Here is a 24,651-nt window from a genome sequence, read left to right on the forward strand (position 1 = left end):
GATCAGTAGAGCGAGAGCAATAATTTTGGCCCCAGACCTCCTCTGTAACTCAAAACATGTAACCAGTAAACAATTGTTAAAGCGTCGCCTATGGGGATTTTTAAGTAGCAAAGTTTGGCGCCATTTCACGAGCGTGTACAATTTTGAAGGGTGACATGTTAGGTATCTATTTACTCGGCATAACTTCATCTTTCACATTATGCAAAAACATTGGGCTAACTTTACTGTTTTGTTTTTTTTTAAAGCAAAAAATGTTTTGTTTTTTTTTAAAACGCGTTCGAAAAATTGCTGCACAAATTCCGTGCTGGATAAAAAGTTGCAACGACCGCCATTGTATTCTCTAGGGTCTTTGATAAAAAAAATATATAATGTTTTGGGGTTCTATGTAATTTTCTAGCAAATAAATGATGATTTTTACATGTAGGAGAGAAATGTCAGAATTGGCCTGGGTGCTCCAGAATGCCTAAAGGTGCTCCGTGCATGTTGGGCCTCTGTATGTGGCCACGCTGCGTAAAAGTCTCACACATATGGTATCGCCATACTCGGGAGTAATAGCAGAATGTGTTTTGGGGTGTAATTTGTGGTATGCATATGCTGTGTGTGAGAAATAACCTGCTAATATGACAATTTTGTGAAAAAAAAATAAAAAAAATCTTGAATTTGCAAAGAATTGTGGGAAAAAATAACAACTTCAAAAAACTCATCATGCATCTTTCTAAATACCTTGGAATATCTTCTTTCCAAAAAGGGGTCATTTGGGGGTATTTGTACTTTTCTGGCATGTTAGGGTCTCAAGAAATTAGAACCGTCAGTACTTCAGGTGTGATCAATTTTCTGATATTGGCACCATAGCTTTTGGATTCTATAACTTTCACAAAGACCAAATAATATACACCAACTTGGGTTATTTTTACCATATATGTAGTGGTATAAATTTTGGCCAAAATATATGAAGAAAAATTACTAATTCGCAAAATTTTATAACAGAAAGAAGAAAAATGCATTTTTTACAGAATTTTCTTTTAAAGCGCAAAAAATAAAGAACCCAGCGGCGATTAAATACCACCAAAAGAAAGCTCTATTTGTGTGAAAAAAAGGACAAAAATTTCATATAGTTACAGTGTTGTATGACTGAGTAATTGTCATTCAAAATGTGAGAGCACTGAAAGCTGAAAATTGGTCTGGATATTAAGGGGGTTTAAGTGTCCAGTGGTCAAGTGGTTAAGGAGAACCCTGTGCCAAAATTTAAAAAAAATGGTGTGGAGGTACCCCTCAAAATCCATACCAGACCTGAATTTTAAGGGGAACGCCTCGCCAGAATTTTAAAAAAAATGGCGTGGGGAGGAGATGTGATGTGCCGGTCTTGGGGGAGGGGCCTGACGGCGGGGATGGTGTGGAGGAGCATGGAGGAGCGGAAAACGAGGGCGGCAGGGACAGCGTGAGGTTAGAGCACTTGCCGGTCCTTTTGAAAGCGCCGCCGAGACACAGCGGGAGGAGGGGCACGGAGCCGCACGGAGAGCCAGGAAGCTGAACGGGGAGACGCTGCCTCGGAGACCATAGAAGTAAAGCACAGAGTTAGTTCCTGGTCCCGGTTGGTTCGGAAGGTGCGCTCAGCCTGCCTCCATATCGGCATCTGTTCCCGGCTCCCTGACCCTGTTTGCTTCCGGCCCCCCACCCCCCCTCCCTGCCCTCTACGGCTATCGAAGGAAGGAGACAAGGCAGCCCCAGGCCTCCTGATGGAGCCAGTATAAAAAGGAAAAGGAGATAGACTTTCAAATTCCCAGAAAATTGCTGTCCATTGAAAAGGCTTACACCGCCCCCCCCCGCCGAGGAGGAGAGGATCGGGGTGTATCTGGAGTCTGGAGGATCCAGGTAAGACCTGCTGCTGTTGTAAAATCCCACACACTGCGAGTGGTTGATTAAACATAGTTTCACTGAACACTTGTTGTTGGCATAGCAGGACTGATTAATGATTTCACCCTGGGCGATAGGGAGGTTTCATATAGCCTGGAGAGGTGCATAGAAGAACGTATAAATTCACAGGGGCTGTACAAGCAAGCAAGGCAACGGTCCTGGTGGGAGAGGGGCGAAGATCATGAAAGATTGGTCAAATAAAACAAAGGAACCGAAAAAGCCTAGAGACAGCCTTAACTCAAGCTCCATTCAAAAGTTTTTAAAAGAAGCACATCTTAAAAGCCTAGTTGTGGAAGATAGGCAGCAGAACATGAAAGATAAAAAGAAAGATCTCTCTAAACACAAAGGAGCCCTAGGGGGAACCCCTAGAGGAGAGATGACCCTAGGCGCAGACTGTGATCAAAGCTTAGATGTAGACGCGGATGCTCCTCCAACAAAAACTGAGATGCAAGATATGTTTACCAAACTAGAGACCGTTATAAAGGGAGAGATCCACAATGTAAGGACTGACATGGGGCATCTCTTGAGATGAGTGGAAGTAGCGGGAGAGTTATCTGAACAACACGCGGCTGAGATTATAGCTTTAAAAAATCAACTTAAAAAATTACAGTCAGATCAGCGGGAGATGCTCTATAAATTAGAGGAACAGGAAAATCAAAATAGAAGGCAAAATCTGAGGATAAGGGCTATCCCAGAACAGAGGGGGAGGACTTGTCCCTTATGATGAGAGAACTTTTTAACCCTCTGTTAGGGAGAAATGTGGAAGATGAACTTAAATTGGATCATGTCCACAGGATAAGAAAACCCCCAGGGGTTAGGGAGGAAGCACCCAGAGATGTCATCGCAAGGTTCCACCAATATGAGGACAAGGCAAAAATTTGGAGCAAATTAAGAGGGACACATCCTGTAAAGTACAACAACGAAGAAATCCAAATATATCTGGATCTGTCGGGTAAAACACTTTCAAGGAGATTATTATTATTATTATTATTATACAGGATTTATATAGCGCCGACAGTTTATGCAGCGCTTTACAACATTAGGGATGCCAACTGAGACCCCTGTTGGAGGGGTTAAGGGAGGCAACTTAAAATATAGCTGGGGGTACCCATTCGCATTGAAAGTGATAAAAGAGGGGAGAATCTTCAGACTGAGCCAGATTGATGACTTACAAGACTTTTGTAGAGAACTAAATATTGCAGTACCTATTTTGCCAAGCGGAGTGCTTTCTTAATGGAAAATCATGTGGGGGTGGGGGGGGTCGTGGGAGGGTTGCGGAGGGGTGGGGGGAGGGGAAGATGGGTTATGATAGTGTTCTGTGCGACCCTCCTGGGGTGGGAGGTGGAACACCATGGCCCGCTGTGAGAGTCTCACCCCAAGGCACGTGGGGGCGTAGGCGGAGATGGTGAAATTAGGGACACGGCGTCCCTGTAGTCAGGTATTGACTTGGGGGGAGGGAGGGGGGGACGGGGAGGGGAGGGGGTGGATGGGGGGATGGAGGGCAGGAGAGGGGAGATAGGGGGAGGAGGGGGGGAGGGGGTGGATGGGTCTTCCCGCAGATTTTGTATTATGTTCCTGTCAATTCCTTTCTCTTACAAATAATGGGTGAAAGGGAGCTGAAGAGGCTGGACAATAGAGTAAGTTTAAAAGGAAGGGATGACGGAAATTAATCTGACTTACAATGTTAAAGGGCTAAACTCCCCAGGGAAAAGGCGGAAAGTGTTAAAGGAGGTGCAGTCTTATGGAGCAGATATAGTCTTCTTGCAGGAGACACATTTGGTGTTAGAGGAGGGCACTAAGCTCGATTCAAGACATTATCCAAGTTGGTTTTATAGTGACTCACCCATCAAGCGGGCGAAGGGAGTGAGTATCGGATTCTCAAATTGGATGAAATTTACATTTCTGGAAAGGAGGGTGGACCCGGAGGGGCGGTTCCTATTTTTAAAGGTAAAATTGGGGATAAAGACATATACATTGGCCAACGTATATTGCCCGAACAGAGATCCGATAAATTATCTCTCCCAGACCCTGAGTAGGCTGATGGAATTCAGGGAGGGGGAAGTGATTCTGGCAGGGGATTTTAATCTCTGTCTTGATCCAGCCTTGGATAGGTCGTCCAGAACTAGGGAGGCAAGCAAAAAGGCGTTGCTGAGCCTGGGGAAAAAGTTGTATGATTGTCAACTGATGGACATCTGGAGGGTGCATCACCCAAAGGAGAGGGATTATTCTTTTTTCTCGGCAGCGCATGGGACCTATTCAAGGCTGGACTACATGTTGGTCGACCATAGCTTATTGGGCTCTATTAAAGAGTCGAAGATAGAGATTATGACTCTGTCAGATCATGCAACTGTCTCGTTGAAAGTAATGTTAAAGGGGCTCCAGCGGGTGCCGTATTCTTGGCGGTTAAATGAAAAACTTCTTGAGGAGGATTGGATAGTGGAGAAAATCCATCAGGAAATAGACGCGTTTTTTTTAAAAATAACAATAATGAAGAGATCCCAGGAGCGGTAATTTGGGAGGCCTTTACAGCCTATATACGGGGAGTACTCATATCTATAGGAGTGTGGGTAAAGCGAGAGAGAACCAAAAAGAAAGAAAGCTTGATCGCAAGTATTTACCAACTTGAACAATCTCACAAAGCCTCTTCAGGTAATAATAGGCCCCTATTACATCAACTAATAATTAAAAGAGAGGAGTTAGGGGATTTATTGGAAAAGGAAGCATGCAAGGTTAGGAATAAGTTCTTAAAAGAAAGACACCAGAGGGGAAATAAGGTTGGGAAGCACTTGGCAGCAATTGTGAGGAAAAAAAAAGAAGAAAACTTTATTGAAAAGATAAAAAATAAAAATGGTGACTTGAGGTACACGTCTAAGGAAATAGGCGAAGAATTTAGACAATACTTCAGAACCCTCTATTCGGTAGGCCAGAGGGAACAGTATGGGTTAGAGATGGAGGAGAAGACGAGAAACTTTTTAGAGGAGGCAGGACTTCCCAAATTGTCAGTAGACGACACAAAGAAGCTAGAAAGACCGATAACGGTAGAAGAAGTAAGCTCGGCTCTGAGATCGCCCCCTCCGGGAAAGAGCCCGGGACTGGACAGTTTCACATCCAGCTTTTACAAAAAATTTAAAGATGCACTGCTCCCAAGGCTGTGTAAGGTCTGGAACAGCCTTGGGAAGCAGGGCGAAATGTGTAGAGAGGCGTTAATAGCTTCAGTGATGCTGATTCCTAAGGAGGGGAAAGACCGCACCCTGTGCTCAAGCTTTAGGCCAATCGCGCTTTTAAACGCGGACACTAAATTATACGCGAAGGTATTGGCGCTCAGGCTCAAGGGATTAATGTCCAAACTGGTCCATCCGGACCAGGTGGGATTTATCCCAGGGAGAGAGGGCCGAGATAACGGGGTGCGGTCTCTTCTCATTATAGAGGCCATTAGAGCAAAGGGATCCCCAGGTCTACTTCTGTTGATAGATGCTGAGAAGGCATTCGACAGAGTAGACTGGGGATTCATGTTCAAAATCCTGGCAGTATTGGGTATAGGGCCCACCATGTTAAAATGGATTAAAATATTATATAATCAACCAACGGCATTTGTGAAAGTCAACAATGTACCCTCGGCACCATTTACTATGAAAAACGGGACTAGACAAGGATGCCCACTGTCCCAGCTCCTATTTGTCCTAACCTTGGAGCCTTTATTGGCTACTATTCGAAAAAACCCGGATATTAGCGGATGTTTAATAGGAAAGGAGGAACATAAATTGGCGGCTTTTGCCGATGATGTTCTTTTTTACATCACCAAACCTAGAATCACGATCCCCAACCTACTAGCCACTATGAAGAAATTCAGCGAGTTGTCAAATTACAAAATTAATATTGAGAAATCTGAAGCTCTAAAAATTAACATCAACAAGCAGGAAGTGGTTAGACTCAGAGAGGTCTTCCGTTTCCCATGGAGGGATAAAATCAAGTATCTTGGAGTTAGTCTGGCGGGCTCCATCGGGAAGATTTTTCAGATCAACTTTATACCCTTCCTAGATGAAATCCGAGCAGAAATAAAAAGAATCTCAAATCGCCCGGTCTCTTGGATAGGACGAGTCAACATAGTTAAAATGGTGCTTGCCCCTAAGGTGCTCTACAAAATACAAATGCTCCCGATCCCACTACCCCAATTCTTTTTCAGAACATTAATAGGTTTAATAAGTAGATATGTCTGGAAGAATAAAAAACCTAGGATAGCGAACACGGTGTTGAGTAGGGAAAAGCACTAGGAGGGCTGGGTTTTCCGGATTTTAGAAACTACCACAAAGCTATTGTATTAGCACGGGCACTTGATTGGGCAAAGGGAAGCGTTAATAAAAGATGGGTCAACTTAGAAATGAGTTTAAGTAATGTAAGATTAAACCACATAATCTGGAACTCTCCGCAACACAGGAATTTAGGAGTAGATACACACGTTTTAACACATTTCACGTTGAAAATATGGAACCATATTCACCGCACTAGGAAGTGGGAGTATAACTCCCCTTTAATTTATTTAAAGGAGAACACATATTTCCCCCCGGGGATGGAGGAAGTGGGAGGAAATTGGATATTGAATAGTGAAGCACAACTAAAAGACATTATTAATAGGGGAAAAATTTGCACATATCAGGATTTAGTAACAAAGAGGGATTTATTGAAGGTAAATGGATGGCGGTATGGTCAGCTCGAACACTTTGTCAAAAGTTTACCAGATTCTTTGAGGGAAGAAGTAGATTATAGACCATTTGAGAAACTATTCTGTAGGGATACAGTGAAGAGGAATATCTCAGCGGTATATAAAATACTGATAAATAATGGGGGGGAAATACCATGGGTCTGTTTATTCCATAGGGCGGAGGGACGCCTTAGACGGTATAAAACTTCGCTAATCTCAGTGCTTCTAAACTCCGCAAAGAGTGTAATCCCAAAAAGTGGAAGGGCCTGGGATCAGGGATTGGATTTCAAGAATCAATGAAATATACACTATGGAAAATCTTGAGGCTTGTGGTTCTGAAGAGGGGGATAAAGAAGATAGAGGGGGCAGATGGGCTAGATGGGAAGCCTTTAAAAGATCAGAGAGCTTTGTGGAAGCCATTTTGCACTAATTTAAGAAGAAATTGTTCCCTTTTCCATTGGTGTTATGGAATGAGACTGTCTGCGGGAAGGGGGGGTAGGGGGGAAAGAGGGGGATTGGAGTGGGGGTTCACTCTGGGATTTATATGCTTGGGTATAATGTGTATACTTGGGGGATTGTTGTACCCCATTGAAAAAGGGGTTGTTTGTATATTTATTATATGAAAATTTAAATAAAGAATTAAAAAAAAATTGCGTGGGAGTCCCCCCAAAAATCCATACCAGACCCTTATCTGAGCACGCAACCTGGCAGGCCACAGGAAAAGAGGGGGACAAGAGAGCGCCCCCCCCTCCTGAACCGTAGCAGGCCACATGCCCTCAACATGGGGAGGATGTCCCCATGTTGATGAGGACAAGGGCCTCATTCTCACAACCCTTGCCCGGTGGTTGTGGGGGTCTGCGGGCGGGGGGCTTATTGGAATATGGAAGCCCCCTTTAACAAGGTGACCCCCAGAGCCCGCCCCCCTGTGTGAATTGGTAATGTGGTACAAGTACCCCTACCATTTCACAAAAAAGTGTCAAAGATGTTAAAAAAGACAATAGCCGGTTTTTGACAATTCCTTTATTAATGTCTTCTTTTTTCCCCACTTCTTCTGGTCTTCCTTCGGTTTTCTTCTTCTTCCTCCATCTTGTTCTTCCTCTGCTTCTTCCTCCGGTCTTCTCCTCCGGCATCTTCCTCTGGCTTCTTCTTCCCTGCTTTGTCCTGCGGACCTTTCACCTCAATGGGGGTTCCCGCTGTGTGACGCTTCTGTTCATGTGACAGCTCTTAAATAACTGGGGGCAGGGCCACGCGGTGACCCCACTCCCTCTGACGCACGGGGACTTCCCTATGGCTTCCCTGTGATGTCAAAGGGGGGTCACCCGGTTACGTAAATGGGTGACCCCGCCCCCTCTGACACCACAGGTTAAGCCATAGGTGAAGTCCCTGTGTGGCCCTCGGGGGGTGGGGTTACCAGGTGGTCCCGCCCGCAGTTATATAAGAGCTGTCACAAGAACAGAAGCATCACACAGAGGGAACCCCCATTGAGGCGGATCGTCGGGAGGACAAAGCGGGGAGGAAGAAGCCAGAGGAAGATGCCGGAGGAGAATACCTGAGGAAGATGCCAGAGGAGAAGACCAGAGGAAGAAGCAGAGGAAGATAGAGGAAGAAGTGGGGGAAGAACATGATGGAGGAAGAAGAAGAAAACTGAAGGAAGACCAGAAGAAGCGGGGAAAGAAGAAAACATTAATAATGGAGTTGTCAAAAACTGGCTATTGTCTTTAACATTTTTGACACTTTTTTGGGAAATGGTAGGGGTACTTGTACTCCATTACCAATTCACACGGGAGTCCGGGATCTGGGGGTCCCCTTGTTAAAGGGGGCTTCCAGATTCTGATAAGCCCCCCGCCCGCAAACCCCCACAACCACTGGGCAAGGGTTGTGGGGATGAGACCCTTGTTCCCATCAACATGGGGACAAAGTGCTTTGGGGGGGTACCCCAAAGCACCCTCCCCATGTTGAGGGCATGTGGCCTGGTACGGTTCAGGAGGGAGGGCGCTCTCTCGTCCCCCCCCTCTTTTCCTGCAGCCTGCCAGGTTGCATGCTTGGATAAGGGTCTGGTATGGATTTTTGGGAGGACCCCCACACCATTTTTTTTTTAATTTTGGCGCAGGGTTCCCCTTAAAATCCATACCAGACCTGAAGGGCCTGGTATGAATTTTGAGGGGGACCACCACACCATTTTTTTAAATTTTGGCGCAGGGTTCCCCTTAATATCCATACCAGACCTGAAGGGCCTGGTATGGAATTTGGGGGGACCCCCACGCATTTTTTTAAAAATTTTGGTTCGGGGTTCCCCTTAATATTCATACCAGACCCAAAGGATCTGGTAATGGACTGTGGGGGACTCCCATGCCAATTTTATAAATGAACTTTTATGTGTATTGCCGGGACCGACAATTCATTATAGCCGCCAGTACTTTTAAATTACTTTTTTTCCTTTAGAAATGTCATTTTGTGCAGGGACTGTTGTAAACACAGGAAACATGCGCCACTTTTCAGGCATAATACAGTCACCCCCCAAGTACAAAATTTAAAGGAATATTTTGCTTTTATTGTTTCACTTTAAGCATTATTAACCACTTCCCGCTCGCCCTATAGCGGATTGACGTCCGGGAAGTGGTTCTGTTATCCTGACTGGGGCGCGCATCGCGGCGATCGGTGGAGCGGTGTGTCAGTCTGACACACCGCTCCACCGATCTTGGTAAAGAGCCTCCGGCGGAGGCTCTTTACCACGTGATCAGCCGTGTCCAATCACGGCTGATCACGCTGTCAATAGGAAGAGCCGTTGATCGGCTCTTCCTCACTCGCGTCTGACAGACGCGAGTAGAGGAGAGCCGATTGGTGGCTCTCCTGGCAGGGGGGTCTGCGCTGGTTGTTTATTAGCGCAGCCCCCCCGCAGATCATCACACTGGACCACCAGGGATCGCCACTAGGACCACCAGGGAAGGGGCAACATGTGGATGGCCAGGTATGTACCCCATGGCCATCCACATGTGCCCAGTGTGCCAAATCTGTGCCAATCAGTGCCCACAAATGGGCACTGATTGGCACCATTATGTTGCAGTGAAGCCCAGCAATGCCACCCTTAGGGGCATCACAGCAAACAAGCAGTGCCATCAGTGCCACCCATCAGTGTCCATTCATGGCACCTGTCAGTGCCCATCCTTGCCCATCAGTGCCCATCTATCAGTGCCCATCCGTGCCCATCTGTGCCAACTATCAGTGCCACCCATAAGTAACCATCAATGCCACCTATGAGTGCCCATCAGTGCCGCCTATAAGTGCCCATCTGTGCCACCTATGAGTGCCCATCAGTGTCACATACCAGTGCCACCTATCAGTGCCCATCAGTGCCCATCAGTGCCGCCTATCAGTGCCCATCATCAGTGCCCGTCAGTGCCACCTCATCAGTGCCACCTCATTGGTGCCACCTCATCGGTGCCCATCAGTGCCGCCGTATCAGTGTCCGTCAGTGCCCGTCAGTGCAGCCATATCAGTGCCCGTCATTGAAGAAGAAAATGTACTTATTTACAAAAAGTTTTAACAGAAACAAAGAAAAACTTTTTTTTTTTAATTTTCAGTCTTTTTTTATTTGTTGCGCAAAAAATAAAAACCACAGAGGTGATCAAATACCACCAAAAGGAAGCTCTATTTGTAGGAACAAAATGATCAAAAATTAGTTTGGGTACAGTGTAGCATGACCGCACAATCGTCATTCAAATTGCGACAGCGCTGAAAGCTGAAAATTGGTCTGGGCGGGAAGGTGTCTAAGTGCCTGGTATTGAAGTGGTTAAAATCACTGCTCCTGAAAAAACTGCAGTTTTTAAATTTTTTTTTGCATTGATACATGTCCCCTGGGGCAGGACCCGAGTCACCAAACACTTTTTATGACAATAACTTGCATATAAGCCCTGCGGGGCCCCCCACCCCAAAGCACCTTGTCCCCATGTTGATGAGGACAAGGGCCTCTTCCTGACAACCCTGGCCGTTGGTTGTCGGTGTCTGTGGGTGGGGGGCTTATCGGAATTAATATATATCAATCAATATAATAAGAGGGCCCCCAGATCCCGGCCCCCCACCCTATGTGAATGAGTATGGGGTACATGGTACCCCTACCCATTTACCTAGGGAAAAAAGTGTCAATAATAACACACACTACACAGGTTTTTAAAGTAATTTATTAGAAAGCTCCGGGGGGTCTTCTTCGGGCTTCGGGGGTCTTCTTCCGACTTCGGGGGTCCTTTTGGTTCCACTTCTCCCGGCATCCGGTTGGTTCTTCTCCACTCTCTCTGGCCTCTTTTCCCAGTGTTCCAGTTCTTCTGCCGGCTCCTCCGCTGTCTTCATGCCGCTCTTTTGCCAGCAGAGGCCCAGACTTCTTGGCTTCTTGGCTTAAGGGTTACCTGGCCTGTCTACCAAATCTTACCTCTTGCATCCTCATTCCCCCATCTTCTTTCCTAGGAGGCTTGGTTTTAACTCAGGAACGAGGCTTGGTTTATTGCAATGAGTATTTCAATACGATGGCTCAATGTGTTGCTCTTAGTCCCGGAAGACGTATTTTGATGACAAAACCGGTTGGGCGAGCCTCAATCTGACACTGTCGTGAATTGCCAGCTTTTAATCTATGGCTATGTGCATTGTTTCCTTCTTACATGTGAGTGTATGACCTTTTAATAAATAAATGGTTTTAAGCTTTTTTACACTATGGAGAGGCTTCTATCTGTTTTACATGAGCAATCAGGCACAGAACATCGCTGCCATATGTGAATATTGGCGTCCCTGTTTTTTTGAGGAGTGTCCATAGTGGAGATTTGGGGGTTCACCCTTAACACCCAAAAAAGCGGGTTATGACCATCCTGAAAGGGGGGTCATGTGGAGTTGGTAAGCGACCATTTCATCTATCACTTTGGGTGAAGGTGTTGGTGGGTGTCATCACAAAATCCCTGGGACCATAAACTGAGTTTCACCTCTGCTTACTTTCACGTCACACACTTGGATTGGAATTGGACTTTTTTCTTTTGTTTTCTATCTTAGACTCACAGATTTGACATAGATTTACATTGCTGGTGACATAGTTGACAATAGATATACAGTACATTGTATAACTTTTTTTTTTAATAATGGATTTTTTAAAAGCTGTGTGTATGTTTTTGTTTTTATTGTTTACATAGTTTTATAGTTTTATTGTTTACATCTGTAAATTAGTAGGGGTTAGCCCTTACTTACTCACATGGGGGCGGTAGCTGGGTGCCCCTTTTCTGTGGATGAGGTGGCGAGCGTGACATCACTACCTTGACTCCCCAACTCACTCAATCGGAGAACTCCTTGCTTTTATTCAGAGAAAAACAAGGCATTCACTGAATGGTGCCCATGCTGAGCGACTGAGATCGCTGGAGTAGTGTTGTCTACTTCAGTGATTGTCTGCTTCCAGGGGCATTAGCCAGGTATGGTATACATATACATAGTTACATTAGTCCAAGCTGAACCAAAGTATGAATAAAAAATATGGATACCTAGAATTCATCTTTAAAAATGCTGGGAAATTACTTGGGAATTAATTAAATGTATTTATGCCACACTCTATCAGTCCCAAAACAAGTATTCCAGGAAGAGAAGAGCCACAAAAATCGCTGCTCTTACATATTTATTGTTTTATCTAACAAGTGAAAGTATGTACATTTACACATGATTAGCTATATGACCCTTCAATTTATTATAACCCAATGTTTTACAGAGTTTGTTTAAAATATTTTTTTTTTTCACAAGCCCTACCTCCCCACTGATTCCTACAATGTTTTTTTGTGCTGTTGATGAGTGGGTAAGCCTGAGGCTCATAATGTAAAGTGGGATGGACTCATATTGGGTGTCTGCTCACTCAGGATTGGGTCTTTTATTTCATAAAACCAATTAAAGAAAAAAGGGAGCAGATCTGCCATGTCTAAAACCTAAAGACTTTTTCTCCCATTTTTAATAGAGATAGTAGAATATGATCTTCATTGTGGCAAGTATTAATGTGTTTGATAACTGGTAACATTATTGATTTGTATAACACTGTCTTCTTTCTCAAAAGTTTCATAATATGTTGGTGCTTCAAAAATATTGTTAATATTGGTAATATTGTTTTTATTTTTATTTTATTAATATAATGTTAGTCAGTGCTTCCACTCTCGGCTATAGGACAAATAAGTGATTTTTGGCTATAACAAACAACTTTAGACATTCTGTATATCACACAAAACTGTTTTGTCATGGGACACCTTTTTGAAACACTGTATTTTAAATCACATTGTGACAGTCAGATCAGGGGGGTCACCTCACAGTTCCAGGTACAATAATTGCATTGCAAGTGCTGTTGTACAGATCAAGCTTGAGCAGTAGAAGCCAAGATCACTGTACAAGGCTTTATAAAGGAAGGATTTGATGCATGTAAAGATTAAGGGGAATCAGCAAAGCAGTGTGTAAGGGTCACACAGGAAATTATTTTGCATTTGTAAGTATTATCCCCTGGTTCCTTGATGTTTGAAGTTTCTTCTCTGCCTGGGAGCTCGGGGAATTGCTTTGGCAGAGGTTAAAGGAATAGGTGTAATGTAATTTATTTGCTTTAAAAGTCACAGGACGAGTCACTGGGGACCCAGTGTACATAGCTTATATGCTGAGTGAGCAGGCAGCTTTGTATTTTGCCAGACATGTTACATTATGGTTTAATTCACTGGAAACATCAGTACAAATGGTGACTAGAGGGATGGGGTAAATGAGAGGATATGGCTAATATTTCATTAAACAATGCAAACAATGGCACTGTCTCAATATGGCCTCATGCTGTTACTGTCAGCTTGTTTTATATATAAAGCCTAGCATTGAGTCACTTATTCTCCAATCCTTTTACATTAAAGGACATAAAAATAATGAGTCTAGCTATGGTGTCTTATTTCTGAGAATCCTAAGGTGCATGCTGTTCTTGGAACATGGAAATAATCCTCATTATAGTTTATCAGAGTTTTGCATGTTAAAATTCCTTTAAAGCCATTGGATTTTCTATGGCACATACAGAAATCAGAATTTGAAATAAAATTGCCTCTTGTGTCTCTTCTTTGAAAGGCGCACACATATATAATATAAATGGATACATGTGCATATCAATGACTGTATAATTTTTCAATTTCATACACATATATAGCTTAAGAACTGATCTGAACTGTACATGCAGATTCAATTGTCTATCACATATGGAATAAAAATTACCCTGACACCAGGATAGTATATAAAAATGCTGTTGGGCACAAATATGTGCAGTTATAATAAAAATAAGATATCATGCTACTTACTTTCCAAATAAAATACAAGAAGCAATCTGCAGGGCCACCAAAAGAGGGGTAACAGCCAACCCCCTTGTGTAGGGCCTGGGCCCTATTTATTCAGCAGGGGGCCTTGGGACCATGAGCTTTGCTAGTATCAGGCACCTGCTCTACATCTCCTATGGGGTACATCAAGTCCCGACACTGCTCTATTTCACATAGGTTGGACTTGATGGACTTGTGTCTTTTTTCAACCTCACCTACTATGTAACTATGTAACTTTGTCTCTGTACGCAGACCTCAGAAAGGCAATAGGCAGTGCAGATCTCGTAGACTCATCCTCAGCTGCTCATATTACACAGTTAAGGGGAGATCTAAGGAATCTTTGCTGGGGGAGGGGCTGTTACTTGAGAGAAAAAATGTTGCCGTGTGGGGTTTTTTCTACAAAAAAATCCTTTAATTTTTCAATTAGTGTACACTGTCTGTGGCGCATTCAAAAAGGGGTGACTTGGAGCCTAGAAGAATTTGCCAAAATATGAGGGGGCTGGAAGCCATAGCACACACAGGTACCTCCTTAGTAGCTGGCTAGGATACACCTGCAAAAAGGGGGGTGGGGGCAGTGGTTTAGGGACTGACTGGATAACAAATAAATATACATTAAACTTGGAAATTTGCACTAAAATGATGTATATATATATATATATCTATATCTATAGATAGATATATATATATATGCATATACGTATGTTCTTCAAAAAGTTTCCACACTTTTTTAAACTCTATTAAATATAAGACCCTTCATAAACAGTATATATAGTTTGGAGTTATTTTAATATACTCACCTCCTATATTGCAGGTGTGGCATTACCATCCTACCGACAAAATTCCAATGTACCAGTGCAATATCATATTTTTATTAGATTTGAGTTTAACATTCCTCGAGATCTCGCTAGATATGGAGTTACACTTGCCTAAGCTCCTAAGTTCTTCCCCCTGAAAGAAGAAGTCAGGGCTAAGTTTAGTATATTATCTAAATTTTAAGCTCTTTTTATTATGTTTTATATAGCATTTTGGGATGGGGCCCTGGGTAAATAAAACTTTACATTTTTAGCACAAAGTATACTTTAAAGGAGCTGGCTTAGTGTTATATATTGTAGCGCATTAATAACAGAACCCTAGAAAAAATATAAGGACATGTGTTGTCCACCTAAAGTGAGTTGGCAATACAAAACAGATGATTGAAGATTGTATGCTGAAAATGATCCAGGTACACACTGATATATCATTTGCCAACCCACAATACCTGGATGAAATCAACAAGAATACATGGAAAGTTGGAATAAGGGCCTGTGGATAAGGATAGAGAAGAAAGCTACTGCAGGAAGTTATGGCTCTCGATGTGTTGTTGCACTGACAATTTTAGAAATCTCAGGTAAATCTTTTATCAGCTTCTAACAATTTCCAGGCTTTCTATTTATAAAATGCCAATATGTAATAGGAAAGCCAACTTATTTTTATCAATAGATCAATATGGTTATAATGAAATAATAAAGGAAAAATGAATACATTTATTAATTTCATTATCAGTCACATAAGCTTTTGGGTACATCAAAGAATGCATACTATACATTTATAAAAGTAATACTTCTCTGCTATGTAGAATTATAGAATACACAATACCATCAGCAAATTATAGCTGACAACTGTGGACAAAATTCAAACATAGTTAATTTATTTAATTAATCTGGCATGCTGTTGTTTTGCTTGATGTATTTTTTACTCTCTTTTTTTATGCATGGTAGCAGTATGCTTGATTACGAATGTACACGGTACATGGTATAGCTTCATGCTATATTGTTTTTCAGTAGTTATCACAATAATTTAATTTGTCACCGGGACCTTACTTCAAAATCTAGATGCAGCCACTAAATATGTATGCTTGCACAAATACACTCACCTGTCACTTTATTAGGCACACCTTGCTAGTACTGGGTTAGATCCTCTTTTTTCTTCAAAACTGCCTTAATTCTTTGTGGCATAGATTCAAAAAGGTGTTGGAAACATTCTTCAGAGATTTTGGTCCATATTGACATGATAGCATCACACAGTTGCTGCAGATTTGTCGGCTGCACATCCATGATAAGAATCTCCCATTCCACCACATCCCAAAGGTTGGATTGAGATCTGGTGACTGTGGAGGCCATTGGAGTACAGTGAACTCATCATCATGTTCAAGAAACCAGTTTGAGATGATTTGAGCTTTGTGACATGGTGCATTATCCTGCTGGAAGTTGCCATCAGAAGATGGGTACACTGTAGTCATAAAGGGATGGACATGGTCAGCAACAATACTCAGGTAGGTCGTGGCATTTAAACAATGTTCAATTGGTACTAAGGAGCTCAAAGTGTGCCAAGAAAATATCTCTCACACCATTGCACCACCACCACCAGCCATGTTGATACAAGGCAGGATGGATCCATGCTTTCATGTTGTTTACGCCAAATTCTGACCCAACCATCTGAATGCCACAGCTGAAATCAAGTCTCATCAGACCAGGCAATGTTTTGTTTAATCATCAATTGTCCAATTTTGGTGAGCCTGTGCAATTTGTAGCCTCAGTTTCCTGTTCTTACCTGACAGGAATGGCACCCGGTGTGGTCTTCTCTTGCTGTAGCCCATCTGCTTCAAGGTTCAATGTGTTGTGCATTCAGAGATGGTATTCTGCATACCTTGGTTGTAATGAGTGTTTTTTTGAGTTACCGCTGCCTTTCTATCATCTCATACCAGTCTGCCCATTTTCCTTTGACCTCTTCAACAAGGAGTTTTTATCCACACAACTGCAACTCTCTGGGTATTTTCTCTTTTTCAGATCATTCTCTGTAAACTCTAGAGATGGTTTCGCGTGAATATCCCAGTAGATGAGCAGTTTTTAATATACTCAGATCAGTCCGTCAGGCACCAACAACCACCCCATTCTTCCCCATTCTAATGCTCGGTTTGAACTTCAGCAAGTTGTCTTCACCACATCTAGATGCTTAAATGCATTGAGTTGCTGCAATGTGATTGGCTGATTAGCAATTTGTGTTACCTAGCAATTGAACAGGTGTACCTAATGAAGTGGCCGGTGAGTGTATATTTAGAATGTTTTGTTTGGCCTACACTTGTATCATAACTAATATGGCCAACAGTTTCTTAGCAAGAGGCAGTGGTGAAGATATGTATACAGTATATATATATATATATATATATATATATATATATAAATATATATATATATATATATATATATATATATATATATATATATATATATATATATATATATATATATATACTGTATATATCTATACACTATATTGCCAAAAGTATTGGGGTCCAAGCCTTCACACGCACATGAACTTTAATGGAATCCCAGTCTTAGTCCGCAGAGTTCAATTTTGAGTTGGCCCACCCTTTTCAGCTATAGCAGCTTGAACCCTTTTGGGAAGGCTGTCCACAAAGTTTAGGAGTGTGTCTATGGGAATGTTTGACTGTTCTTTCAGAAGCACATTTGTGAGGTCAAGCACTGATACTGTATATATTGATATATAGTATCTCACAAAAGTGAGTACACGTTTCACATTTTTGTAAATATTTTATTATATCTTTTCATGTGACAACACTGAAGAAATTACACTTTGCTACAATGTAAAGTAGTGAGTGTACAGCTTGTATAACAGTGTACATCTGCTGTCCCCTCAAAATAACTCAACACACAAAAAAAATAATTATTGTCTAAACCGCTGGTAACAAAAGTGAGTACACCCCCTAACCAAAAATGTCCAATTGGGCCCAAAGTGTCAATATTTTGTGTGGCCACCATTATTTTCCAGCACTGCCTTAACCCCCTTGGGCATGGAGTTCACCAGAGCTTCACAGGTTGCCACTGGAGTCCTCTTCCACTCCTCCATGATGACATCACAGAGCTGGTGGATGTTAGAGACCTTGCGCTCCTTCACCTTCAGTTTGAGGATGCCCCACAGATGCTCAATACGGTTTAGGTCTGGAGACATGCTTGGCCTGTCCATCACCTTTACCATTAGCTTCTTTAGAAAGGCAGTGGTCATCTTGGAGGTGTGTTTGGGGTCATTATCATGTTGGAATATTGCCCTGCAGCCCAGTCTCCAAAGGGAGGGGATCATGATCTGCTTCAGTATGTCACAGTACATGTTGGCATTCATGGTTCCCTCAATGAACTGTAGCTCCCCAGTGCCGGCAGCACTTATGCAGCCCCAGACCATGACACTCCCACCACCATGCTTGACTGTAGGCAAGACACACTTGTCTTTGTACTCCTCACCTGGTTGCTGCCACACACGCTTGACACCATCTGATCCAAATAAGTTTATCTTGGTCACATCAGACCACAGGACATGGTTCCAGTAATCCATGGTTCCATCCACCTTTGTTGCCAGTGGTTTAGACATTAATGGTTGTATGTAGAGTTTTTTTGAGGGGACAGTAAATTTACACTGATATACAAGCTGTACACTCAATACTTTACATTGTAGCAAAGTGTCATTTCTTCAGTATTGTCACATGAAAAGATATAATAAAATATTTACAAAAATGTGAGGGGTATACTATATATATAAGCAAGGTCCATAAAGACATAGATGAGCGAGTTTGGGGTGAAGAGACTTGACTGGCCTGCACAGAGTCCTGACCCCAACCCAACAGAATACCTTTGGGATGAATTAGAGTTCAGACTGTGAGCCAGACCTTTTTGTCCTACATCAGTGCCTAACCTCACAAATGAACTCTGGAAGAATGGTCAAACATTCCCATAAACACACCTCTAAACCTTGTGGACAGTAGTGGCGGCTGTTGTTTTTTTTGGGGGGGTGGAAACATCCACCCTCCCCCCCGGGTGGCCAGCTGGCGGCACCTCCCCCACCCGCCCACTGTCTGCTGGTCCGTCCAGCACAATTCCCCTCGTTGTGGGGTTTTTTATTGACAGTTGAGCGGTGCTTTCCCCAGGCAGCAGCATCACTTCCGGGTTCTGTGCCAGTGGGAAATTGTAACCCTGACCCCACAGCTCCGTGGATGGAGAAGCCACACTGTCAAAGGTACTATCTATCTATCTGCCTGTAATGTGATGATCTGACACCCCGCCCCTAGCAGTATCCTGTGATCGGACTGAAGGTGGAGGGAGGGGGGAGGACATCCTGCTTCACCTTTGCCCCCAGCTATTCACTCGCAATTTGCTGGATCAGACAGAGACATGTGTCTGACAGGAGAGGAGGGGGGGACTGCTGATCGGAGCAAATGCTTCTCCCATTCACCACTAAATCCCTCTCTCATCTGTCTGTCTGTCTGTCTGTATGTCTGTCTGTCTGTCTGGTCTGTCGTGTCTGTCTGTCGGGTCTGTCTTTTGGGTCTGTCTGTCTGTCTGGTCTGTCATAACGTACAGCTGCTGAGCACTATAACATGATAAATATGTGTATACCGCAAAATATTAAAATATAAAAGTGCAAACAATATCCATGGTGTAAACCAGAAATATAAAAATCGATAAAGCAGTCAGTAAAGTGCACAACAACAATTGATTAAAACATAACCAATATGTCAATAGTGCAAAAATGTGCATATATGTGTATACCACAAAATATTAAAGTGCAAAAGTGACAAAATAAATCAGTAAAGTGCACAACAGCAATTGATTAAACAAATGACCAATATATCAATAGTGCAAAAAATGTAAAATGTCCGTATTTAAATTAGTAAGTGACTTAAATTCATAAACAATAGTCCTGGTGCGCTGACGCACTGTGAAGTGATTCATTCATAAATAGCGGGACATGAAAAAGACGACCACGTGAGACCACCACCACAGATATACAGGAGGATTACCAGAAAGCCAGTGACCGCCCTTATTCAGGGTGGTCATACAAGGCTTGTTGAATCTGAGATCCTGTTGGAGAAGTATCCTGTAACTGGAGCCTGGAGAGATGTTCCAATGTACCTGCCCTTCACAACTGAATGGTTCCCACAGGCGCTGTTACTGATATAGAAAAATAGAGAAATAGAGAAATAGAGTGCACAAGAAGGTGCTGCCATGAGTGAGGATCATGATGATATATATATATATATATACATATATATATATATATATATATATATATATATATATATATATATATATATATATATATATATATATATATATATATATATATATACACAGTAGCTCACAAAAGTGAGTACACCCCGCACATTTTTGTAAATATTTTATTCTATCTTTTCATATGACAACACTGAAGAAATTACACTTTGCTACAATGTAAAGTAGTGAGTGTACAGCTTGTATAATAGTGCAAATTTGCTGTCCTCTCAAAATAACTCAACAAACAGCCATTAATGTATAAATCGCTGGCAACAAAGATGACTACACCCCTAAGTGAAAATGTCCAAATTGGACCCAAAGTGTCAATATTTTGTGTGGCCACCATTATTTTTCAGCACTGCCTTAACCCTCTTGGGCATGGAGTTCACCAGAGCTTCACAGGTTGCCACTGGCAGGGCCGGCGCTCCCACTAGGCAAACTATGCAGCCGCCTAGGGCGCACTGCCACCTAGGGGGGCAGCTGGTCCTTGCCTCACCTCTTCCTCCTCCTCGCCACTCCCCAGGCTCCCAGCAGGCCGGCTGATAGAGGGGCCCGGACAGTAAGACATTAAGTGCGACAGGCGGGTGGTAGTAATTGCAGAGCGGTGTGCTGCTTTCCCCCTCTACCTCCCACCAGCTTTCAGATACTGGAGGGAGAGACAGACCAGTGTGACAGGCAGCCAATAGCTCTGCTCTTCTGAGTGGGAGGGCGTGACTGCTAAGTTGCTCCGCCTCCCACCACCTCCTTAGCCAATCAGATTTCCCAGCCTGCCACATTTGATCAGAAGATGCTAGTGGCCAGAGCAGGGTGGGATGGAGAGGATCCAACCGACATACCTGAGCATGAAGAAGGTATGATCAAAAATTACACACACTGACTGATAATGCCAAACACCAGCTGAGAAGTCTAATCATCAGTGAGAAAAGCCAATAAGAGCAAGAGCACATAAAAGAAATAAATAGGTGGAGGGCTGACATGACATAGTTAACAGGTTACAAGGATAGTAGGGGTAATAGGATTGGTGAGTTCTGAGTCGGAGGGGGCAGGAGTTAATAAAAGAAGCAAGCCCATCCCCCTTGGTCACCAGAGCGTGAGGGAAAGTTTCTGAGCAGCAGCATGGCAGAGGTGCAACAGCTCTCAGCACTTTTTTGTTACCTGGATTCAGTGGGTGAAGCATACAGAGTCTACGGAGGCACGGCATGGCTGAGATATGATGAGCAGTTCTGTCAGCGGAGAGCGATTTGTCCGTCATTGAGATGGGACCACAAAGATATCAGCTTGTGGATGTGCCTCATGATCTTGGTGGGGGCCCCGAGTCAGTTTTTTCAGGTGGGGGGCAGTAGGCCTTCTTCTCCAGGACTATCGGCCAGTAAAAAAATGGGGCATGTTGGCAGTATAACGAGGGATCCCGCAAGTTTGGTGGAACATGCCGCTACAAGCATGAGTGCTCAGGTTGTGGAGGGCCCACCCCCTGTCCAGATGTTTCAAGCACGGAAACGGTTGTTCTGGAGAGGCTGCGCACAAGAGGGAGGACGCCGGTGATGGTAGAAAGGATGCGGCCGTTTCTCGGTAGGTATCCAGATAGGAAGGCGGCCCAATTGTTAGAAAGGGGCTTTTCAGAAGGGTTTAAGATACCATGTACACTGGATGTGGTTCCACCGTTGTCTCGCAATTTAAGATCGGCCATGCCACATTCGGAGATAGTTTCTGTGAAACTGCGTAAGGAAGTTGCATTGGGTCGCATGGGGGGCCCCTTTCCATCTGTGCCATTCACTGATTTGGTGGTATCCCCATTGGGGTAGTGCCGAAGAAGGAACCCAATAAATTTAGGCTCATTCTCCACCTTTCCTTTCCAAAAGGGGGTTGGTCAACGATGACATCAACCCAGAAGAATGTACAGTGAGCTACACCTCGTTTTATGGGCGGTGTGCTGGGTTCGCCATTATGGGCGGGGGGCTTTGAAATCAAAGGCCGATGTTGAATTGGCCTTTCAGTTGCTCCCGGTTCACCCCGAAAGCTTTCGATTATTGGGGTGTCACTGGAACGATGAGTTCTATGTTGATCAATGTCTTCCAATGGGATGCTCCATATCATGTACATTGTTTGAGCAGTTTAGCATATTCATAGAATGGGTGGTCAGGGATGTGTCGGGAGTGAATTTTATCATTCATTACCTGGATGATTTCCTCTGCCTGGGCCCGGCATCTTCTAAGGTCTGCACAGTGCTCCTGGCTATGTTGGAGCACATCGCAGATTGTTTTGGCATACCATTAGCACCGGAGAAGACAGGGGGACCAAGCACGGTCATCACTTTTTTGGGCATTATACTGGACTCTAGGGCTATGTAGTGCCGTTTGCCAGAGGATAAGTTGGTGGATCTCAAAAAGGAAATTAAGGGCATGATAGGACTGTGTAAGGTTCAGCCCGGGGTGTTGCAATCACTGTTAGGGAAGCTCAACTTCGTTTGTCAGATACTGCCAATGGGGAGGGTATTCTGCCAACGGCTGACTGCAAGTACGGCTGGGATCAAGTCGCCCATACACTTTGTATGCTAAGTTAAGGTGCACAGAGAGGATTTGCGGGTGTGGCACTCTTTTTTGGAATCATTCAATGGGAGGGCTCTGTGGATGGCCGTCCCTGTGAGCAATTTTGATCTAGAGCTATTCACAGATGCGGCTGGCACAGAAGATTTTGGGGCCTTTTTTCAGGGCCAGTGGAGCACGGGTTCATGGATGCAGTCTTGGATTGATGAGGGGTTTACCAAAAATTTGGTGCTGCTGGAATTGTTTCCGGTAGTGCTGGTAGTGGAATTGTGGGGAGAATCGTTCAGGGATCTGAACGTGCGTTTTCATGGGGATAACCTTGGGGTAGTACAAGTGATTAATAGAGTGACTGCATCATCTTTCCCGGTTGTACGGCTGCTGCAACATTTGGTGTTGCGCTGCCTGCAATTACATTTGTTTATTAATGCAGTGCATCTTCCAGGAACTGAGAATGTCATAGCTGATGCGTTGTATCGCTTTCAGTGGGACAGGTTCCTAGTGTTGGCGCCGGCAGAGGAACAACTCTCAGGGGGCACCCTGTCCCGACTGGTTGTGGATTAATGCATTCGACAAGTCGCCGGATGGATCAGGAGGTCGGTGAGTGAGGCTACGTGGGCGGTGTATAACAAGGTATGGAGGGAGTGGTTTTTGTTCACAGCGCTGGTGAGGATCCTGTTGGTCCGGAGGTGCGGTTGCTGGTCCTGTACTTTCTTTCCAGGCACATGGAGAATGGGGTGTCAGGGTCCGCTATGAGTAAAAAGATGGCAGGTTTAGCATTTTTGTTTAAATGGCAAGGGCTGACAGATTTTACTAAGGATTTCTGGGTGCACCAGGCCCTAAAGGGCGAACAGTTGGTCATCGGGATGCTAAGTGACCGATGTCGTTTGATATCCTTAGAGGGATAGTGGCGCATTTAGCGGGTGTATATTCTCCGGGCTATGAGGTTTTGTTGTTCAGGGTGGCTTTTTTGTTGCCATTGTTTGGGGCTTTTAGGATTAGCAAGCTGGTTAGCCAATCTAAAAAAGTCCAAGGGGGTATTTGGTGGCAAGATGTGATATGCAAGGAGGAGGGGGTATCATTGATGTTGTGTAGATCGAAGACAGATCAAGGGGGCAAGGGTAAGACTGTACAGGTCTTCTCCTTGCCGGGCTTGCCGCTGTGTCTAGTAGGGGCAGTGCAGGGTTTTTTAGAGGTGCGGCCGGCGGTTGCAGGGTCATTTCTACTGCATGCAGATGGGTCCCCCCTATCGAAGTTTCCATTTGTTACCATTTTTAGGAAGTGTTTACGGGTGGTAGGTTTATAAGAAAAGGAATTTTCTTCGCATTCATTTAAACTGGGGCAGCAACTGAAGCAGCCAGGTGTGGGATGGATGATGAATTAGTGAAACACATTGGTCGGTGGGAGTCGTGCAGGTTTAGGCTGTACATTCGCCCTCAGCTACTGGTGGGAAAAGAATGGAAGATGGGCTGGGGTGGTGTGTGAGTTTATTTCTGCTTAAGTTAGGAGTGTTGAGGTCATGGTGGTGTGTTTGTGTTTTCTTCTATTTCAGGTACAGTGCAATGTCTAGTCTGGATTCTAGGCCATTTCTATGTGTGCTGGGGGGCAAGAAGGGCAGATGTGAGGCCGAACGGGCGGCAATTGGGCTTTTCCAAACAGGAAGCCTGTGTTCGATGGCTGGGATTTCCGGGAATGTTATGGAGCAGGATAGTTCCAGAGGTACACCGGACAGGCCGCCCAACGTTTTACTATTGCACGTGGGTGGTAATGACCTGGAAGTTAGAACCATGTTGCATATCACGCGTGATATCAAATTTGATGTGTTGAGTCTCCGCATGGCAATTCCGGATATGGTAATTGTGTGGTCGGACATGGTGGCTCGGACATCATGGAAGATGGCCAGGTCTCTGAAGGGGATTAACAGGGCTCGGAGGAAGATAAACAGGAATGTAAGCAGGTTTGTGGTGAGGAACAGGGGTTTGGTGATAAGGCACTTGGAGTTGGAGGTGGAGACATGAAGATATCTAATGGGTGATGGAGTGCACCCTAATGAGGTGGGA

Source organism: Aquarana catesbeiana, linkage group LG02 (genome assembly GCF_042186555.1).
Source record: "Aquarana catesbeiana isolate 2022-GZ linkage group LG02, ASM4218655v1, whole genome shotgun sequence".
Lineage (NCBI taxonomy): Eukaryota > Metazoa > Chordata > Amphibia > Anura > Ranidae > Aquarana > Aquarana catesbeiana.